Here is a 20,597-nt window from a genome sequence, read left to right as displayed (position 1 = left end):
CGAACCTGGATCCCTGGCGCTATGAGGCAGCAGCGCTAACCACTGTACCACCGTGCCACCCGTACTGGCAAAAAAATAAAATGAAAGGCTCTTTATCGGGTTGCACAAAGCATTCTCAAGAAGATAGGTGGTACAATTGGAGTCAAATAGTTTAAGACTATTCGCCATTACAGAGAAATGGTTACAAGGTGAACAAGTGAAGCGCGACAAGCAGCAGTGCTCTTATATCAGCTATTTATAATGTATATTATTGACTTAGATTTATTAGTGTCATAAGTAGGCTTACATTAACACTGCAATGAAGTTACTGTGAAAAACCCCCAGTCGCCACGCGCCTTTTTGAGTACACAGAGAGAATTCAGAATGTCCAATTCACCGAACAAGCAAGTTTTTCGGGACATGTGGGAGGATACCAGTGCACACGGAGGAAACCCACGCAGACACGGGGAGAACGTATAGACTCCGTACAGACAGTGACCCAAGTCGGGAATCGAACTTGGGGCCCAAGCACTGTGAAGCAACAGTGCTAACCATGAGACCAAGAGTAATGTAATCAAGTTTATTGATTACACAAAGCTAGACAGGAATGCAAGGAATGGACAGCACGGTAGTACAGTGGTTAGCACTGTTGCTTCACAGCACCACGGTCACAGGTTCAATTCCCAGGTACGGTCACTGTCTGTGTGGAGTTTGCACATTCTTCCCGTGTCTGCATGGGTTTCCTCCGGGTGTTCCGGTTTCCTCCCACAAGTCCCGAAAGACGTGCTTGTTAGGTAATTTGGACATTGAGAATTTTATGTCTGTGTACCCGGACAGGCGCCGGAATGTGACGGACTGGGGGCTTTTCACAGTAACTTCATTGCAGTGTTCATGTAAGCCTACTTGTGACAATGAAGATTATTGTCATTAAGTTGGGAGAAAGACACAAGCTGCAATGTGTTACAGGTAAAATGAGTGGAAGACAAGTTGGCAAACATGGGAAGTTTGATGGTGGGCAGCACGGTAGCACAAGTGGATTGCACTGTGGCTTCACAGCGCCAGGGTCCCAGGTTCGATTCCCGGCTTGGCTCACTATCTGTGCGGAGTCTGCACATTCTCCCCGTGTCTGCGTGGGTTTCCTCTGGGTGCTCCGGTTTCCACCCACAGTCCAAAGACGTGCAAGTTAGGTGGATTGGCCATGATAAATTGCCCTTAGTCGGTTGGTGGAGACTCGATGGGCCGAATGGCCTCCTTCTGCACTGTATGTTCTATATCTATGTCTATGTCCAAGTCTTTGGAAGTTAAAATACAGGTGGGAATTATATAGTAAATTGCAGAACCCTTAGGATATTGACAGGCAGAAAAATCTGGGTGGGCAGGCCCACAGATCACTGAAAGTGGCAACGGAGATGGAAAAGGTAGTCAAGAAGGCATATTGCATGCTTGCCTTCATCGGTCAGGGCACCGAGTACAAAAATTTGCAAGTCATGCTACAGCTATCCAGACCTTAGTTTGGCCACATTTGGAATATTGCGTACAATTCTGGTCACCACACTACCAGAAGGATGTGGATGCTGTGGAGAGGGTACAGAAGAGGTTCACCAGGATGTTGCCTGGTCTGGAGGGTGTTAGCTATGAGTAGAGATTGGATAAACTCTGATTTTTTTTCACTGGAACGATGGAGGTTAAGGGGCGACCTGATAGAGGTTTACAAAGTTAAGAATGGCACTGACAAGAGTGAATAGTCAGACACTTTTTCTGGGAAAGTCAATTACTAGGGGACATAGGTTTAAGGTGCGAGGGGGAAAGTTTAGAGGAGATGTGCGAGGCAATTTTATTTTTATTTTTATTTTTTTTACACGGGGAGTGAGGAGTGTCTGAAACGTGCTGTCGGGGAAGGTGGTGGAAGCACATACGATCGCGACGTTTAAAAGGCATCTTGACGAATACATGAATAGGATGGGAATAGGGGGATACAGACCCCGGAAGTGCAGAAGGTTTTAGTTTAGGCAGGCATCATGATCGGCGCAGGCTTGGAGGGCCGAAGGGCCTGTTCCTGTGCTGCACTGTTATTTTTCTTTCTTTGTTATCCACTTTAGTAGCAAGAATAGGAAAGCAAAACATTTTTTTAAATCCATGAAATTTCTAAATGTTCATGTTGAGAGCTTTTGTTACACTGCATAAGGAACACAAAGTTAGCACACAGGTACAGCAAGCAATGAGGAAGGTAAGTGACAAAGTGGCATGTTAGCCTTACTTGTAAGGGGACTAGAGTGCAAGAGCAAGGAAGGAAGTCTTGCTACAATTATATAGTGTTTAGTGAAACCACACTTTGGAATACTCTGCATAGTTTTGGTCTCCAATTGCATTGGAAGCAGTACAGCAAAGCTTCACCAAATAAGCTCCGAGGTTGATTAGAAGCCAAGTAGATTGGGCCTATACTCTATAGTTATGAAATTGAGAGCTGATCTCACTGAAATGTACAAGATTCTGACGGGGCTTGACAGGCTAGGCACTGAGGAATCTACACACAAGGTCACTGTCCCAACTGATCAACCCCTTATCCTGAGACGAGATGAGGAGAAATTTCTTCACTTGGAGGGTTTTGAATATTTGAAATTGTTTGCCCCAGAGGGTTGTGAATGCTTCATCATTGAGTACATTTAAGGCTGAGCTCTCAGGGAATTGTTGGATATGGGAACTGGGCAGGAAGGTGGAGCTGAGGCAGAGGATCAGTTACGATCATATAAAATGGTGGCGTAGGCTCGAAGGGCCACTCAGACATATTTCATTTCTGCTCATATTTCTTATATTATCATTGAACTTCAGCTGGTACAGGAATTGAACCCGCGCTGCTTGTCTCACTCTGCATCACAAACCAGCTGTCTAGCCAAATGAGCCAAGTATTCCATTGCAGAATGCAGAGATTTCGACTGAGGGAAACTCATCACTGAGGAGCCTCTAACCAGCTCCTGCAGCCATGATGTTAATATGACTGGTAAATTCAAATTCTAGTCATTGGTCACCCTAAATGGTAATTAGCTCGGGGCCCGGCCAATGGTGATCTTAGAGAGGACTGCAGGAGTTGTCTTCTTTCTTTTGTTCAAGATGGTCATTTACAACTACTTGTGACCCAATTGATACCTGCCACATGTCAGTCCAAACCTGAATAACATGACCTGAGCAATGTTATCAGTTAGAAATGGATTTGAACACTAAGGAATCGTCAGCAAACAGCCTCACCCTGACCAAATGATGGATGGTCATCAACTGAAGTTGTTGGGCTAAGGAATTTCCCTTTCTTGCAGCGGTGTCTGAAGTTGCTGTTACAGGCTATTTTCTAATCTAATGGCACCGTCCCCAAAGCCATGGAAATTTAGAAAATTAATACCAATGCATCAACTATCGCCCTAGCCACATCCCTCAAAACCGTAGGATGAAGTCCATCTAGATCCAGGGATTTGTTAGTCCGCAGCTCCAACAATTTGCTCAATACCACTTACTTAGGTGTTTGTAATTTTTCTGAGTTCCTCCCACCTAATTTAGCTGTTTTGGAATATTACTTATATCCTCTATAATGAAGACTGGGGCATAATGTCTGTCAAATCCATCAGCCATCTTCCAACGTTCCAATATCAATTCCCATATGCAGGATGGCACGCTGGCACAGTGGTTAGCACTGTTACCTCACAGTGCCGTTCAATCCCGTCCCCGGGTTACTGTCTGTGTGGAGTTTGCACATTCTGTCTGCGTGGGTCTCCCTCCCACAACCCAAAGGTGGATTAGTCATGCTAAACTGCCCCTTAATTGGACTTATTTTTTAAATAATTCCCAGATGCACTTCATATAGGACCAACACTTTCATAGAATCAACAACAGTGCAGAAGGAGGCCATTCGGCCCATCGAGTCTGCACCAGCTCTTGGAAAGAGCGCCCTACTTAAGCCCACACCTCCGCCCTTTTCCTGTAACCCAGTAAACTCACCTAACCGAACAGAAATTTGGCATGGCCAAAACACCTAACCTGCAGATTTTTGGACTGTGGGAGGAAACCGGCGCACCCGGAGGAAACCCACGCAGACACGGGGAGAATGTGCAGACTCTGCACAGACAGTGAGCCAAGCTGGGAATCGAACGTGGGACCCTGGCGCAGTGAAGCAACTGTGCTAACGACTGTGCTATCATGCTGCCCCTTTGTTAATGGTTTTCTTATTTTGATATCTATAGAAACTTTATATTTTGAACGATCTTTCTCTCCTACCTTATTTTTTCCCTATGTATTGGTCAGTCTTTGCTGTTGATTATATTCTGACCAATCTTCTGACCTACCGCCCATCTCTATGCAATTATATGCTTTTTAAGTTCGATACTGTATTTAACTTTTTTAGTGAATCACAATGGTGGCTCCTCCGTCAGACATTTACTTTCTCATTCGGGTATATCTATTCTGTGTATTCTGAAATATTCCTTTAAATGTCTGACACAGAATCTCTATTGGCCTACCCCTTTACCTAATTTGCAAGTTCAATTTGGATAGCTCTGCTTTCATGCCCTCAATGGCTCTTCAAGCTTGAAATACTAGTCTTGGGGGCAGCATAAGTGGCGCAGTGCGTTAGCCCTGCTGCCTCGCGGCGCCGAGGTCCCAGGTTCGATCCCGGCTCTGGGACTCCGTGTCGAGTTTGCACATTCTCCCTGTGTTTGCGTGGGTTTCGCCCTCACAACCCAAAGATGTGCAGGCTAGATGGATTGGCCACTCGAAATTGCCTCTTAATTGGAAAAAATGAATTGGGTACTCTAAATTTATTTTTTTAAATACTAGTCTTGGACATCCCTCAAATTAAATATAACATTCCATCATATTATGATCGCTGCTACCCAGGGGTGCCTTCACAATCAATACCAGCCTAGTATAGCCCACTCTCTGATCAGCTTCAGAGCTGTGGCGAATGTATAATTACTGATAATTCACCAGTGCACTGTGTTATGTTATTAACCCTGTGGGCTCTACCTATGGGCCATTGTGTGGCTTCACCCACAGGGGATATGTTGGGGCATATACGGGCTCCGTCCATGGCTCCACCCCCTTTACAGGATGTATAAGAGCTGCTGACCTGCGGGGCCGCCTTCAGTGTTGTACAGGTCACAGGCATGCTCAGTTCTAAGCTGATTAAAACCACGGTTTACTTCTCCACGTGTCTTCGAGTGAATTGATGGTCGCATCAATTTAATCAGCTTAAATACAACTATGGAATCAGCCCTCAAACATGACAGACTGGAACTCTATCAACAGGCCGCGGAGGCGAAATAAATGTTTTCACATTGGCTTCGATGCTTCAAGGCCTATCTCGCCACATCGTCCACGCCATCCGTCACTGACGAACAGAAGCTGAGCCTCCTCCACGCACGGGTGAGCCATCGCATTTCTGTCCAGCTCGACGAAGCCGCTTCCTATACAGAGGCCCTCACACTACTCGAACGCCTCTCTGTGCGGCCTGTGAACGAGGTATACGCGCGACACGTATTCATCACTCGCCGCCAGCGCCCCGGGGAGTCGCTAGATGATTACCTGCGCAACCTCAAAGCCCTCGCGCGCAACTATAACTACCAGGCCGTTACGGCCACTCAGCACATGGAGCTCGCCGTCCGAGACGTTTACGTGGCGGGGGTCCGATCGAACTATGTGAGACAGCGCCTGCTCGAAAAAGGGGCCCAGGACCTGGACGACACGGTAAAACTGGCTACCTCTCTGGAGGCCGCTTTTCAGAACCTTACTGCGTTCCCGGCTGATCACGCGACCCACTCGTGGGCCCCCGACCCGAGACTACCCCAGGCCTGTGCCACGCGGTCGCCCGCCCATCATGGGGGTCCACCCTGCTACTTTTGCGGCCAGTCCCAACACCCCTGACTGCACTGCCCGGCCCGCAACGCGAACTGCAGCAGCTGCGGGCGAAAAGGACACTTCGCCAAGGTCTGCCTGACCAGGTCTAAGAACTCGAACTCACAGACCCGATCCACAGACTCACAGGCCCCCAAGGTGGCAGCATGTCTGCCGACTCCGCCTCCGCATAACCTGTGCGACTCATGGGGGCCGCCATCTTGGCCATCCTCCCCCACGCGGCCGGCCACGTGCGATCCATGGGGGCCTCCATCTTGGACACCATCTTCCTCACCGCCCGCCATGCTCGACCAATGGGGACCGCCATCTTCTACGCCGCTCGACACTGACGACCTACACGGACAGCCATCGCGGTGCCGACCCAGCACCTCCGATCACGCCGCCGGCTACCCACACCTCAGCACGGTCACCCTGGACCAGTCGCGACCTAAGCACCTCCAGAGCTCCATGACGGCCATCCGAGTGAACGGGTACGAGACTCCTTGCCTTTTCGACTCCGGGAGCACAGAGAGCTTCATTCACCCGGACATGGTAAGACACTGCTCGCTCCCAATATTCCCGATGCAAAAAACCATATCCCTCACCTCTGGGTCGCACTCGGTGCAAATCCAAGGGTGCACTACTGCAACCCTAGCGATACAGGGCACTGAGTACGCTAATTTTCAACTATATATGCTCCCAGACCTCTGCGCTGCTCTCCTTTTGGGACTCGACTTCCAGTGCAACCTCAGGAGCCTAACTCTTAAGTTCGGGGGGCCCCTGCCCCCGCTCACCATATGCAGCCTTGCGACCCTAAAAACCGACACCCCCCCCCTCTCTTCGCAAACCTCACCGCCGATTGCAAGCCAGTAGCCACCAGAAGCAGGCGGTATAGCATGCAGGACAGGACGTTCATTAGGTCCGAGGTCCAGTGCCTCTTGCAGGAGGGGGTCATAGAGACCAGCAATAGCCCCTGGAGAGCTCAGGTGGTGGTCGTCCAGACCCGGGAAAAGTTCCGGATGGTGGTTGATTACAGCCAGACCATTAACCGGTTTAGGCAACTCGATGCGTACCCCCTTCTCCGGATTGCAGACATGGTAAATCAGATCATGCACTACCGCGTGTTCTCCACGCTGGATCTGAAGTCTGCATACCACCAGCTCCCTATCCGCCCAGAGGACCGCCCCTACACGACGTTTGAGGCAGACGGCCGCCTTTTCCATTTCCTCCGGGTCCCCTTTGGCGTCACGAACGGGGTTTCGGTGTTCCAACGAGCGATGGACCGAATGGTGGACCAGTATGGGCTGCGGGCCACGTTTCCGTACTTGGACACTGTCACCATCTGCGGCCATGATCAGCAGAACCACGACGCCAACCTCCACCGATTCAACCTCACCTACAAGAAGGAGAAATGAGTTTTCCGCACAACCAGGCTAGCCATCCTCAGCTACGTCGTGGAAAACGGGGTCCTAGGGCCCGACCCTGACAGTATGCGGCCCCTCCTACAACTCCCTCTCCCTCACTGTCCCAAGGCCCTGAAGAGGTGCCTTGGATCTTTCTCCTATTACGCCCAGTGGGTCCCCCAGTATGCAGACAAAGCCCGCCCACTATTTAAGGCCACCCTCTTTCCACTGGCAGCCGAGGCCCGCCAGGCCTTCAACTGCATCAAGGCGGACATCGCCAAAGCTGCGATGCGCGCGGTGGACGAGTCTGTCCCCTTCCAAGTGGAGAGCGACGCCTCAGAGGTCGCTCTCGCCGCCACCCTCAACCCAGCAGGCAGACCGGTAGTGTTTTTTTCACGCATCCTCACGACCTCCGAAATTCGACACTCCTCGGTCGAAAAAGAAGCCCAAGCCATCGTGGAAGCCGTGCGGCACTGGAGGCACTACCTCGCTGGTAGGAGGTTTACCCTCGTCACCGACCAACGATCGGTTGCCTTCATGGTTGACAATACGCAGCGGGGCAAGATCAAGAATGATAAGATCTTGAGGTGGAGAATCGAACTCTCCACCTATAACTACGATATAGTATATCGACCTGGGAAGCTCAACGAGCCCCCAGATGCCCTGTCTCGCGGCACATGCACCAGCGCGCAAGATGACCGACTGCGCGCTATCCACGATGACCTCGGCCACCCGGCTCGCCCATTACATCAAGGCCCACAACCTGCCCTACTCCACCGAGGAGGTCAGAGCTATAACCAGAGACTGCCAAATCTGTGCGGAGTGTAAACCGTACTTCTATCGACCAGATAAGGTCCACCTGGTAAAGGCACCCAGGCCCTTTGTACGCCTCAGTATCGATTTGAAAGGTCCCCTTCCCTCCAATAACCGCAGCACGCACGTCCTTAACATCATAGATGAGTTCTCCCGCTTCCCATTTGCCATCCCCTGCCCTGATATGACCACCCCCAGTCATTAAAGCCCTACATAGTGTCTTCACCCTGTTTGGTTTCCCCAGTTATGTCCACAGCGACAGGGGCTCGTCGTTCATGAGCGGCGAACTGCGTCTGTACCTGCTCAGTAAGGGCATCACCTTGAGCAGGACTACCAGTTATAACCGCAGGGGAAAGGGGCAGGTGGAGAGGGAGAACGCGACGGTCTGGAAGACAGTCCTACTGACCCTGAGGTCCAGGGATCTCCCAGTTTCTCACTGGCAGGAGGTCCTCCCCGATGCGCTCCACTTTATTAGGTCCCTCCTTTGCACGGCCACAAACCAGACTCCTCATGACCGTTTGTTTGTTTTCCCTAGGGGAGCTACCTTAGGGGCCTCGCTTCCGCCCTGGCTGATGACACCGGGTCCAGTCCTCCTCCGAAAACATGTTCGGAGCCATAAGACCGACCCCCTGGTAGAGAGGGTCCAGCTCCTGCACTCCAACCCACACTATGTGTACGTCGAACACCCCGATGGCCGGCAAGATACCATCTCCCTCCGGGACCTTGCGCCCGCAGGCTCCAGCACCACTCCCACTACTGCATCCCCCACACTATGTCTCGTCCAACCTCCCATGTTCAGCGCCCCCACCCCTATATGGTTCCCGCGCTCCCTCCCACCCGCCGCACCGATCCACAGGAATGAAGCTCCGGAAGAGCCGCTCCCAGAGTCCACGCCTGTGCCTGCTCCGGACCCACTTCCACAGCCACCCGAAGCGGCTACAACACCAGTGCTTCGGCGGTTGCAACGTACGATCCGGGCACCGGACCGACTGAATCTATGAGCCCGTCACCCCCACCGGACTTCATTTTTAAACAGGTGGTGAATGTATAATTACTGATAATTCACCAGTGCACTGTGTTATGTTATTAACCCTGTGGGCTCTACCTATGGGCCATTGTGTCGCTTCACCCACAGGGGATATGTTGGGGCATGTACGGGCTCCGCCCATGGCTCCACCCCCTTTACAGGAAGTATAAGAGCTGCTGACCTGCGGGGCCGCCTTCAGTGTTGTACCGGTCACAGGCAGGCTCAGTTCTAAGCTGATTAAAACCACGATTTACTTCTCCAAGTGTCTTCGAGTGAATTGATGGTCGCATCAAGAGCACGCTGTTCTAAAAAGCTATCCCAAAAACATTCTGTGTACTTGCTTGTACTACCTTTGCCCATCCGATTTTCCCGGTCTATATGTAGATTAAAATCACCTATGATAAACGCGCTGACAGGCTCCCATTTATATCCTGTCCTGCTGTGTAGTTACAATTAGGGGGCTTTTACACCTCTCCCACAAGTGACTTCTTGCCTTTATCATTTCTCAAACCACTTCTAAATCCAGGTTTCCTGAATTTAGGTCAACACTCTCTAATATGCTAATACCATCATTAATTAACAGAGCCACCCTGCCACCTTTTCCTAACTTCTTGTCCTTCCTAAATGTTATGTACCCTTCAATATACAGCTGTGTCTCTGTAATGGCTATCAGGTCATATTTACTCATTCCTATTTGCACCAATCAGTTCATCTCTTTTGTTTCAAATGCACTGTGCATTTAGATACAGAGCCTTTAATTTTGTCCTTTTATTATTTTGCAGCGTATACCCTTATCTGTTGATTTACTCTGGATTTACTCTCTGTCCCTTCCTGTCAGTCGGTTTATCATTTCAATATTGGTACCTTTCTCTCTTGCTCTTTCTCTACTCTTTGGTTTACCATATGTCCATGAACTTAATCCCTATTTTGCTTAAAAACCTCTCTGCCTCCCTAGTTATGTGGCTCGCTAGAACACCATAGTGAAATTCCATCTTAGGTATTATGAGGGAAAAAGCAGCTAGAAGATAGTGCTATTTTGAAGCTAGAGGAAGATATCCATAGTGATCCTTGTAGAGCCTTGTGTCAGAAAGCAGTCAGCTTGAATAGTTAGCTCCGAAATTGCTGTGCAGCAGTCTTGAGAACAGATTGGGGAGAAACAGTCTCTGTCCAAAGCCAGAACAAGGAGCTGAAGAGACCACTTTGTGAGGTATGTAAAGATGATAAGAGTATCATTTATTCATACGATAATGGAAGGATTCCCATATAATTTGTACCTCAAGAAAAAGTCATACCTAGCACAAAGGAAAACGGTTGTGGTTGATGGAGGGCAATCATCTCAGTCCCAGAACATTGCTGCAGGAGTTCCTCAGGGTAGTATAATCAGCCCAACCATCTTCAGTTGCTTCATCAATTGCCTTCCCTCCATCAAAGGGTCGGACGTGCTGAAATTTGCAGTTGATTTCACCATTCGTAATTCTTAGATACTGAAGCAGTTCCTGCAACAGGCTTTGGACAAAGTTCAAGCTCGTGCTGATAAGTGGCAACAAGTGCTTGGCAATGGTCATCTCACACAACAGAGAATCTAACCAAAGCTCCTTGACATACAATGGCATTACCATCACCAAAACCCCCGCTACTCCCAGGTTCAATTCACAGCTTGGGCCACTGTCTGTGCGGAATCTGCACATTCGCTCCGTGTCTGAGTGGATTTCCTCCAAATGCTCCGGTTGCCTCCCACAAGTCCCGAAAGAGGTGCTGTTAGGTGAATTGGATATTCTGAATTTGCCCTCTGTGTACCCGAACAGGCGCCGGAATGTGGCGATTAGGGAATTTTCACAGTAACTTCATTGCAGTGTTAATGCAAGCCTACTTGTGACACTAATAAAGATTATACCTGGAGGTTACCACTGACCAGAAACTGAACTGGACCATCTCTATGAACACTTAGGCTACAAGCATATGTCAAACACTGAAAATTCTGAGTTAAGTGTCTGAACTCCTCCCTTCCCAAAGCCAGTCCACCATCGACAAGGTATAAGTCAGGATAGGTGCAGTTGCAACAACCTTCTAAGAAGCTCAACATTATCTAAGACAAAGCAGCCCGCTTGATCAGCACCCCATGCACAGTGGCAGCAGTGCATACCATCTACAAAATACACTTGCAGCAACTCACCAAAACGTTGACAACACCTTCTAACACAACAATCCTCCAACACATAAAAGGAGAAGGGCAGCAGACATGGGAGCAAGACCACCTGCAAGTTCCCCTCCAAGCCACACACCAGCCTGACATAGAACTATATCGCCATCCCTTCGCTTGTCACGGTGCAAATTCCTGGAACTCTGTTCCGAACAGCGCTGTAGTGTACATGCACCAGATGAACTGCAGCAGTTCAAGGAGACAACTCACCACCCCCTTCTCAACGTTAGTTAGAGATGGGCAATAACCACCAACCATGAAAGAATAAAGAAAGAATGTATTAATCCATGAAGTTACAGATTGTGCTGGTATTCAATTCTAAAATAGCCCACAGAGACTCATGAACGCTCAGATTTGTACCATTAAATCTGCCTTTAGTCTACCTTACTTCACATGGTGGTAGTGCCACACTGCACAATGGAGTCGCACCTTTGCCTTCATGGAGGAGTTTAATGCTCAATCTGCCACGCTGGACAGACATGTCCACCTTAGATTGGTTGGTGATGACAAGAGCATACGACCATACGAATTAGGAGGAGTAGGCCCATCGAGCCTGCTCCGCCAGTCAATGAAATCCAATTGTAACCTCAATCCCATGTTCCTGCCTACCCCCAATAACCTTTTACCCCCTTGTTGATCAAGAATCTATCAACCCTGCCTTAAAAATATTCAAAGACGCTGCTTCCACTGCCTTTTGAGGAAAAGTCCCAGAGACTCATGACTGTCTGAGAAACAAATTCTCCTCATCTCAGTCTTAAATGAGCGACACCTTACGTTTAAACAGTGACCCCTAGTTGTAGATTCTCCAACAAGAGGAAACATTCATCCACATCCACCCGGTCAATCCCCCTCAGGATCTTATCGGTTTCAATCAAATAGTTTCTTACTCTTTAAACTCAAGGAGATACAAACCTAACTTCTCCAACCTTTCCTCATAAGACAACCTGGCTATTCCTGGTATTAAGGTATTAATATTAGTCCTGTAAAGATAAGGAGGCCAGTACTGTACACAATATTCCAGATGTGGTCTCACCAATGCCCTGTATAACTGAAGCATAACCTCCCTATTTTTGCAATCAATTCCCCTCACAATAAATGATAACATTCTATTTGGTTTCCTAATTACTTGCTGCATCGGTATACTATTTTGTAATTCATACACTAGGATACCCAGATTCCTCTGCACCTCAAGAGCTCTGCAATTTCACCATTTAGATGAGCTTATTTTTTATTCTCCCTGCCAAAATGACAATTCCACATTTGCCCATGTTATACTCTGCCAAAATTTTGTTCACTCACTTTTGTGGCCTCCTTACATCCACTTTTAAATTTACTTTCCTTCCTACCTTTGTGTGGTCAGCAAATTTAATAACCATACCTACAGTCCCTGCATCCAAGTTATTTATATAAATTCATATCAAAGTTGAGACCTAATCTCTGTGCTACTCATCACACTCTGCCAACCAGAAAACCATTTACGACAACTGTTTCCTGATTGCTAGCTAATCTTCACCCTTTCGCCCTTCACCATGAGCTTTTATTTTCCGCAATAACCTTTGATGTGGCACCTTATCGAATGTCTTCTGGAAATCCAAGCACAGTACAGTCACTAGTTTCCCTTTATCCACAGCACATGTGACTCCCTTCAAAGAACTCCAGTAGGTTAAATATGATTTCCCTTTCACAAAACCATGTTGACTCTGCCCGATTGCCTTTAATTTTTGCAGATGTCCTGCTATAACATATTTAATAATGACTTCTAACATTTTTCCTAATGGCACGATGTTAGGCTAATTGGCCTGTAGTTTTCTGCTTTCTCTCTCCCTCCCTTTTTAAATAAAGGAGTTAGGTTTTCATGTAAAATCTGTTGCAACATTGAGTTGGTTTCCTCATCACTTGATTGGCATTAAAAAAATTTAGGACCCTGCAGGTTCAGTACTATCAAAGCCCTCTTGGTGGTGAATCGTTAAGTTCCTCACCCAAAGTATGAACTGTTCCCTCACTTCCAAAAGAGTTTCCTCCAAGTGATATTTAACTTTGGAAAGTACTGATTCATCAATTAAGCGAGAGTGCATAGGTGGTGATCAGGAGGTTGGTTCCCTTGACCTTTTTGATTTTAAGCCATGAGACTTTTTAAAATTTAAAATACCCAATTCATTTTTTTTTCAATTAAGGGGCAACTTAGCGTGGCCAATCCACCTACCCTGCACACCTTTGGGTTGTGTGGGTGAGACCACGCAGACACGGGGAAAATGTGCAAACTCCACACACGGACAGTGACCCGGGGCTGGGATCGAACCCGGGTCCTCGGCGCCATGAGGCAGCAGTGCTAACCACTGCAGCAACGTGCCACCCCTGAAGCCATGAGACGTGAAAAGAGTCTAAGGTCAATGTTGAGGACTTTCTGAACCACTCCCACCTGACTGTAGTCCACCTTGTCGGCATGACAACAGATACCTTAGTATCAGAGAATTGTGGCTGATTTTAATCATAACCATGTCAGGTTGTTACAGGGCAGCTATGCCAACCAGAGTATCAACCCACAGATGTTAATGAGAAAAATCTTCACAGGGTCGACTGTGTCTAGACTGCCCGAGTGTTCTCCAATGCCAATGTAATGAACAAATAAGTAAAAAAAAGATATCAAAATGATGCATGGAAAGCAAGAGGACGAGAGACGGTCACCTTCAGAAACTCCATTGCAAATATCAATATTCTCTGGTGCATTTTTATTTCAGAATTTCAATCTGCTAGGTAAAACAGCAATATTTGAATTCAATTCTCATCAGAGACCAACAGAAAAGGAAGTATGATGCAAGGGTATTACAGTTCTCCAAGAATCATAGAATCATAGTACAGTGCAGAAGGAGGCCATTCGGCCCACTGAGTCTGCACCGGCCCTTGGAAAGAGCACCCTACTTAAGCCCACACCTCCACCCTATCCCCGAAACCACACCCAATCTTTTTGGACACTAAGGGTAATTTAGCATGGCCAATCCACTTAACCTGCACATCTTTGGACTACGGGAGGAAACCAGAGCACCCGGAGAACACCCACGCAGACACGGGGAGAAAGTGCAAACTCTGCACAGACAGTGAATCGAACCCGGGAATCGAACCTGGGACCCTGGAGCTGTGAAGCAACTGTGCCAGCCACTGTGCTACCGTGCTGCCTTCTTGTGAGAGAATCTAGAAATTGGAGTCACTTTAAAAGTAATAACCTGTCCATTTAAGGCAGAGGAGAACTTCTTTCTCTCAGCGGGTCACGAGTGTTTGGAACTCCCTTCCTCAAAGGGCAGTGGAAGCAGAGTATTTGAATATTTTGAAGGCAGAGATGGATAAATTCTTGATAAGCAAGGGGGTCAAAGGTTATCGGGGGTTGGCGTGAATGTGGATTTGAGGTTGCAATCAGATCAGCCGTGAACTTATTGAATGGCGGAGTAGGCTCGAGGGGCCAAGTGGCCTACTCCTGCTCCTAATTCTGCTGTTATCATATTCTTTTATAATAGTAATAATCTTTATTATGAACACAAGTAGGCTTACAATAACACTGCTATGAAGTTACTGCGAAAATCCCCTAGTTGCCACACACCGGCACCTGTTCAGGTACACTGAAGGAGAATTCAGAATGTCCAATTCACTTAACAAGCACATCTTTTGGAAAGAAACCGGAGCACCCGGAGGCAACCCACACGGACACAGGGAGAACATGCAAACTCTGCACAGACAGTGACCCAAGCCCGGAATCGAACCTGAGTCCCTGGTACCGTGAAGCAACAGTACCAACCACTGTGCCACCCCATTAATAGATTGTGGCATTTTCCCACCTTCTGATGTCAGGCTAATGGGTCTGTGTGTCCCCGTTTTCTCTTTCCCTCCTTAAATAGTGGGGTTACATTTTCCACCTTCCAATCTGCAGGAATCATTCAATAGAATTTTGAAAGATGACTACCAATGTATCCACTAGTTCTGCAGGAAATAGGAGAAAGGAATATGATAGATCCTTAACTTGTCCTGTTCCAATTCTGTCCATTTTTAACCTAGATATAGAGTATTTATTCACGTCAATTCCCATTTCCAACGTGTTGGCCCAATTTTGCAGTTGATCTGAATCTTTGTTAGTGTGGATAGCAGTTTAGTAGGAACCCTGGATCGAACATCTTGGTTATTATTTCAAGCCACTTTCAACTGGTGAATTTTTAATGCACATCATTTACAATATTTCTTTACGGTAATAGCCATCTTTGATACAGACATGGTGGGGACTACTTTGAAGAACTGTAGATACTGAAAAGAACGAAAAAAAAAGTTGACCTAAGCAAACTGTTTAATAAAAGATTTAAAGAATATGAAAAACCGAGGCAGGTAAAAGGAAGCAGGGGTGGGCAGAGGGAAGCGAGATTGAACTATTCACACACTATAAATATGCTTAGCAGAAGAGAGCTGCAGGAGAAATGTCCTGTAAATTGTCTAGGATGCTGTCCCAAAGTGGAGTTTAAAATTTACAGGTGTCCTTAAAAGGGAGTAAGTCATTATATTTGATGTCAGGAAATGTTTTAAAAAGAGGCTTAAACTATTTTAAACGATTAAGATTTGTGTATGTAAACAATGTATTTATTGGGGCGGCACGGTGACACAGTGGTTAGCACTGCTGCTTCACAGTGCCAGGGATCCGGGTTCAATTCTGACTTTGGGCGACTGTGTGGAGTTTGCACGTTCTCCCAGTGTCTGCGTGGGTTTCCTCCGGGTGCCGTTTCCTCCCACAGTCCAAAGATGCGCAGGTTAGGTAGATTGGCCATGCTAAATTGCCCCTTAATGTCCAACGGTTAGGTGGGGATACAGGGATAGGGCGGGAGAAGTGGGCCTGGGTCGGGTGCTCTGTTAGAGGGTCGGTGCAAATCTAATGGGCCAAATGGCCTCCTTCTGCACTGTAGGGATTTTCTGATTCAGCGAATGAAAAGTCCCCAAGCCAACAGTTTCTTCAAGTCCTGCTGTGTTGAGTGCGGATAGGCCTCCGCTATAAATGTTGTTTTCTAAAGATTGAAGGTCCTCTTGGAGGGAACTTGCCAGAGAGAGCTTCTTTGTGTGCCATGTATATGTAATTTCTTATAACGATTTGTTGGGAGAAAGGTTGAGAAGCTGGGACGAGTGCGATCTGGCTTGCCTAGGTATCTTTGTTTTTATTAATTTGGATGTTGGCAAAGGTACTTAAATGACAATTTGAAGTTAATGACATCAAAAGCTAATGACATCAAACTGGGTGAACATTTTGACATGCATCACTGAGATTGATCAATTTCATTAAAAGGGCTTTTAAAAAAAACTAATATAAGTAAAAGGATGCCTGACCCACCACTTGGTAGATGATTATTATTTTCTTCAGTCTTCTTCATCCGTTTGTGTGTTTGCTTTGCACATATAAACTGCTACCTTTAAAGGGGCCAGGTGGGTGGCACGGTGGCACAGTGGTTAGCACTGCTGCCTCATAGCTCCAGGACCTGGGTTCAATTCCGACCTTGGGTGACTGTGTGGAGTTTGCACATTCTCCGTGTGTCTACATGGGTTTCCACTGGGTGCAATTGATCATGGCCAATCAACCTGAACCTGCACATCCTCTGGGTGCTCCGGTTTCCTCCCACAGTCCAAGGATGTGCAGGTTTAGGTTGATTGGCCATGATCAATTGCCCCTTAGTGTCCAAATAATTAGGTGGGGGTACAGGGAGAGGGAAGAGTGTGGGCCTAGGTAGGGTGCTCTTTCGGAGGGTTGGTGAAGACTCGATGGGTCAAATGGCCTCCTTCTGCACTGTAGGGATTCTATGTGGGGTGGGCTCTGAATGAACCTGGCCCGCCAGCAACCTCAGCTCTCAAAACATCGGGATGCCATTTTTAAAGGATGCCCCAACGTAGAATAAAATATTAAAAAGGTCCCCACAAAGGCAGATCTCCCATCTTCCTCACCATGAACCCCCGAACAGACTCTCCCATCCCCAAACCCGAACCCCCATTGCATACCTCCCAGCACCGCCCCCACAGAATCCAGGGCATGACCCTCTTCCCCTTGGAGGTTGTAGTCATCTGTGTGCCTCTGGCGGGTTCGGTTTGCCAGGTGCACGTTGTGGAGGACATGTCATGATTCATGTTGGCGTAAATGAATAGTTCAATGCAGAGGGGGACAATCAGGCGTAAACACCTGGGGCAAAATTCTCCTACCCGCCCCGCCACATTTCAACCCCGACCGGCCGGCGGGAGTCTCCGTAACACCGGCCGGTCAATGGGGTTTCCCATTGTGGGGCAGCCCCACGCCGTCGGGAAACCCCCCGGCGCCGGCAAAACGGAGACTCCAGCCGGCAGAGAATGACGCCCCTGATCTGCATTGGAGATTGGATGTGAACGGGATCCGAACTTTTAAAGTCAGGATCCCCGTTAAGTCAGTGGAGGAAAATGGGGACATAGAGAGGGGAAATCCCATCAGCATAAAAGCAGTCTGGGGTCTCCTGCTTGATTCCTGAACCCTGCTCGATTCCTGAACCCCTCCGTCGAAAACAGGGGTGGAAATTCACCCCTTGGAAACTGCATTTTAAACACCAGAACATTTTCAAATTCTAAAATTTTAGAACATTTCTTATCAATATTAGCTGAATGCTGGTAACGAAGACACATTTCTAGAAATTCCAGAATCATTGATTTCAAATGATGGCAAAATTAGACACATTGTATTAATGTCTCAAAATGTCCCTTTTAATTAAGCGATTTGTAATATAATGTTGAATCGAGATGCAGTAGAATAGTGGATATGTTGCTGGGTTAGCAACCCAGAAGCCAGGACAAAGGTACAGGAGACAAAAGTTCAAAACTGGGGAATTTAAATTCAATTAACTAAAATGAAATTAGAATGAAAAATCTTTGTATCAGACCATGTAATTACCAGATTGTCATAAAAATCCATCTGTTGGTTCACTGTGCCCTTTCGAACAGGAAATCTGTCTTTCTAACCCAGACCCATGGTTTCCTCTGGGTGCTCCGGATTCCTCCCACAAGTCCCGAAAGACGTGCTGTTAGGTATTTGCTGTATTTGGACATCCTGAATTCGCCCTGTGTATCCGAGCAGGCGCCGGAATGTGGCAACTAGGGGTTTTTCCACAGTAACTTTGTTGCAGTGATAATGTAAGTCTACTTGTGACAATAAAGATTATTATTATTAATTGTTACCTGCTCACTAAAAGACCCTCTCAAGCCACTCAGCTGTATTTCAGGCAACACAGCTCACCATTGCCTTCACGTAGGCAATTACGAATGGGTATGCTGGCCTTGCTGGTGACAGGCTTGTGCTTCAGAACTAGCTGTGCCTCTAGTCAAGCTGTTTTAATACAGCTACAGCACTGGGGTATACATTGCAATATGGAAGATTGCTCAGCTTATGTCCTGTCCACAAAATGCAGGACAAATCCCACCACTGTATCAGCCTATGCTCGATCATCAGCAAAGTGACGGGAGAAGTCATCAACAGTGCTATCAAGCAGCACTTTCTCAGCAATAACCTGCTCACTGATGCTCAGTCTGGGTTCCATCAAGACCACTCAGCTCCTCATCATATTACAACTTGGTCCAAACATGGACAAAAAAGCTGAAATGCAGATCCGAGCTGAGAATAACTGCCCTGGACATCAAGGCCGCATTTGACCATGTGTAAAACTAAAGCCAATGGGAATCAGGGGAACATTCTGCTCTGGTTAAAGTCATACCTAGCACAAACGAAGACGTTATGGTTATTGGAGGTCAATCATCGCCGTCCCAGGACATCTCTGCAGGGGTTCCTGACTTGGAACTAGATTGCCATTCTTTCACTGTTGCTGGGTCAAAATCCTTCCTGACACCACTCTGGGTGTACTTACACCACCTCACAGGAGCAGCCCAAGGCAGCAGCTCAAGGCAGCAGCTCACCACCACTTCCTAAAGGGAAATTAGGGATGGGCAATAAATTCCGGCCTAGCTAATGACATCCACATCCCATGAATGAATGAACACATCATGAGAAAGTGGTATTTTATTCAATAATAGCAGCATTATTCAGAAAATGTACCCACTGAGTGCATACTGTATAAACTGTATAGCATCAAAGCTCAATGACACCATGCTAAAAAGCACTGGGACTGAAACAAGCATTTTTATTGTTTCAACCGGGATTTACATTCCCCGATTGATAAGAGTTTAAACTCATGTTCCTAAATGAGATTAATCCCTTAAATCTAAAAATACCATTTAAGATTCTGAGTAAATCTTAAAAGTAGTTCATCCAAAACATGCCTTGGTAGGATTATCCAAATACTCAAACAAGTGGCTTTATTGTGTTGCATTCATTGATGACTAATTTGAGTTGCCAATACTTTCCCTTAAAGCTGCCAGTTTCCTGAACACTGCTTTTTTTTAAAATACAAATTATTTGGAACAAGTTAACCATTATTTGTATTAAATATTCTGTAATTCTTCAAAGAATTTGGTTGATATGGAGTAATATTTTTCCTCTATTTTGGATAGTTATTACAAAACTTTCAATACCACTGAATTACAAATTTATTAAACTTAGGTTACGACATTTCAGGAAACTTGTGTACAAAATATGACAGGCATCTACAAGATTAAAATTATGTTTTCATATACAATTGTTTTCTATTACAGATACCTATATACCAAGTCAAAATAGCAACTGCCAGTGTAAATGCACTTGCCCCATATTGGAGGCAGAGCAAACCTTGCATGGTCGGTGGGGCAGAGGGGTAGTGGGGTGAATTTGCAGCATGTAAAGTCTGGCTACTTGTTCCATTACAAATGATGACTGTCATGAACCAGGCTGATGGTATCTGAGGGTATTCCAACTTGGAACACCAGTTTGTGGGGGTGTATAGTTTTGTTTCTGGAATGGTATGAGGAGTCACATGGAACCCCAGTGAGAGTAACCAGCCCAGCCGTTGTGTAACAATTATTAAAGACTGTTGATTGAATTGAAGAAAAGACAAAAATACACACAGATAGCACTACAATACTGAGACTATTAAGTATATGAGTCATTATACACATAGTTTATGTAGACCATACACCTTGTTCCAAAATATTTCTATGATCCCTGAACTCCTAAAGACTTCCCCTTCCCCAAACAATATCCAAATTAAATAAATCTATAAGTCAAATCCAGCTTATAGTTACTAAACAATACAGGGCTGATAAGCAAGTCTTTACCTAGCAAAGATATTTAAACTTTGAAAAGGTTTCTGTGCAGCCTTGGCTCTAAGGTTTTGATGCGGGC

The 20,597-nt window shown here is 46.7% G+C and overlaps 1 protein-coding gene across 1 annotated transcript in view; it reads right to left on the bottom strand.

Annotated features, from left to right (window-relative positions):
• The window catches only part of nbeaa (neurobeachin a), a 1,435,335-nt gene that overhangs the window by 1,302,765 nt on the left and 111,973 nt on the right, over positions 1-20,597 (bottom strand). The window lies entirely within an intron of this gene.

The sequence above is a fragment of the Scyliorhinus torazame genome, chromosome 15, assembly GCF_047496885.1.
Source record: "Scyliorhinus torazame isolate Kashiwa2021f chromosome 15, sScyTor2.1, whole genome shotgun sequence".
NCBI classification, from domain to species: Eukaryota; Metazoa; Chordata; class Chondrichthyes; order Carcharhiniformes; family Scyliorhinidae; genus Scyliorhinus; species Scyliorhinus torazame.
The sequence above is the reverse complement of the archived record's forward strand: the minus strand, read 5'-3'. Positions and strand labels throughout refer to the sequence as shown.